The sequence below is a fragment of the Miscanthus floridulus genome, chromosome 10 (genome assembly GCF_019320115.1).
Source record: "Miscanthus floridulus cultivar M001 chromosome 10, ASM1932011v1, whole genome shotgun sequence".
NCBI classification, from domain to species: Eukaryota; Viridiplantae; Streptophyta; class Magnoliopsida; order Poales; family Poaceae; genus Miscanthus; species Miscanthus floridulus.
This window is the reverse complement of record NC_089589.1, coordinates 48,369,886-48,372,394: the sequence shown is the minus strand read 5'-3', so window position 1 is coordinate 48,372,394 and position 2,509 is coordinate 48,369,886. Positions and strand designations below refer to the sequence as shown.

At 36.9% G+C, this 2,509-nt stretch overlaps 1 long non-coding RNA gene across 1 annotated transcript; it reads right to left on the bottom strand.

The window, feature by feature from the left end:
• Nucleotides 1-1,242: 1,242 nt before the first annotated feature.
• On the bottom strand, nucleotides 1,243-1,760 carry LOC136487766 (uncharacterized). The gene is made up of 3 exons (XR_010767351.1): nucleotides 1,722-1,760; nucleotides 1,527-1,625; nucleotides 1,243-1,435 (listed from the first exon to the last, which is right to left on the bottom strand). It is a non-coding gene; the product is annotated as an uncharacterized lncRNA (long non-coding RNA).
• Nucleotides 1,761-2,509: the final 749 nt, after the last annotated feature.

Below are 2,509 nucleotides of genomic sequence, written 5' to 3'. Positions count from 1 at the left end.
TCTTAACCTTGTGGGCCGGGCCACCCCTGGGGGCGCAGCAAACGTCTTGGGGGCCATACCCCATAGGCAGCCTCCCCGTCCGCGGTTCATCGCGCAGAGGCCATGTTCGGTTCTCTACTCCAAACATCTAACTTGTGCTGATTTCTAGTTACATTCTTTGATAACATAGTCAAAACTTGGGAACTACAGCTAAGAAGTCTCCAACGTAAAAGATAACACAACTAAGAAGAAGAGAAAAAAAGCTTATTCTACATCTAGACCTTCAGAGAGTTCAAACTAGTATTAAGATCTTTTTTGTGTTCTATTGAATGAAACATGGTTTCTAGTCTACTCCCTCTGTTCCAAATTGTAAGTCGTTTTGGCTTTTCTAGGTGCATAGCCTTTGCTATACATCTAGATATACACTTGTGTCTAGATACATAATCAAACTTATGAACCTATAAAAGCCAAAACGACTTACAATTTGAAATAGAGGGAGTAGTATTCTAGTTACCTTACCCCTTCTCTCACCATTGCCAAAGCATGGAGATTACAAGCAAGAAAAATTGAAACATGGTAACTATACCTCTGGATCATAAAAAATGTAACATGTTACAATTGATATTGTAGTTCTTCCTGTTCTTGTTACATATAAATTCAACTTCAATACATTTACATGTGCAGGTCAAGAAGTGGCTCCAATCAACCTGAGCCAATTTGCATCGAGCTTCATTCTCCAACTAAAGAGAAGGCCAAAGGAGGAATAAACATCCTGCTTCAAGACCAAAAATATTACTTTGCTGCCACTTGGACCTTGCCACTACTATAGAATGGACTTGTTGTCCCGGGCGGTAACGGCCTTTAGTCCCGGTTACCGCGCCGGGACAACGATCCTAGGATTAGAGGTGGAACCTTCAGTCCTGGGTCATCGAGCCAGGACTAAAGAGGGACCTTTAGTCCCGATTGGTATTACCAACTGGGACTAAAGGCCCTCCAGCCGAGCAAACATGGCCGGACCCTTTAGTCCTGGTTGGTAACCCCAACCGGGACTAAAGGTTCCTTTTCTTTTTCTTTTTTTTTATTTAATTTGTTTTTAGTTCAGTTACACATATTTGTTTAATATATAATATGTTTTTATGTATGTATTCTACGCTGCTAATATAAATACACGCACGCATATAATTACATCTAATTCTCATCTCGAGCATTATTATATTCGAATAAAGTATGAAACTATATATATTATAGATATATATGTATATATACAACACTTTCATAATCTTGTTCTCGAAAATAACGATATCAATAAACATTTAATTTACATCATTAGTTCCTTAGGATCAAAGTAGAACTCGCCGTTGGGATTTAGCACTTTTTCTAGAAGATATCCTGCTATTGACTCTTGAATTGCTTTCAGATGGTCTTTTTGCATGACCCTTCGTTTCAACCATTCAGTCTTGCATTTGAAATAAAAGGAAAAGTATTAATATATATATATATATATATTCATTCATTCAAAAATAAATAAAAAATTGATATATACGTACTCTGAGGACATCTTCAGGAGTTCTTCTTATGTATGCAGTGATAAATTCACAAACGTAGTATCCACACAAGTTATTACCTGGTTCCTGCCGCAAACACCACTGTACGAGAAGAAGATTATTCTCATCATCTCACACGTAAATTGAAGTACGATATAGTAATTAAACACGTGGAGAAGTATATATAGTACAACTTACTGGTATTTCAACTACATTAAGTGGTGCCTTGCAATCCTTGCGGTGTTGCCAAATAAACTCTTTCCAAACCCTATGTGACTAATAATGTACGATCGTTAATAAATTATGGCAAAGTCTATTCAATAATAGTTGTGCGCGAGAGATCGAAATTACCCCTGGATAATGTCTATCATATCTTGGTATAGTGCTCGCTCTTTTCTCAATGAGTCTAAGATTACTAACTGACTTGAGTTTAACTCAATGACAATGAGTATCCAGTGAAACCTGCATTGGTTTATACACACACGTACATGCATATAAGTTGTATTGATATTACATAAAATGTGTAGACTACATTATTATTAACACTTACTCAAAGTTGTACGAGAAAAGTATTGTTGTCTTGTCGTGCTGCTTCACGAAGAACTTCATGATATTCGTCTGTGCTTCAGATACCCAGTGCTCCTTGACAATAATATCGGTTTTGAATACGATATAAGGATCAATGAAGCCAACACTGGTGTCTTGTATTCTTTGGAGCTCTGACATCTGGAATCTGTATATAAATATAAGTTACATGTGAGGATAATTATATACACGTACGCATGGAAGTGAGTTTATTAAATAAAAGTAAGAATCACTTACAAACAAAAGGAGCTAATGATTGATTTGTCCAGAGCGTCCAAGTGGTATAGTTGATGCAATTCTTCAAAACTAATATGTAAGATGTCATCACTACGGAAGTAATGATGGTCTCTAAATCTGACAAAGATCCAATGCTCACCCTTGCCACACGCCTACATGTACCA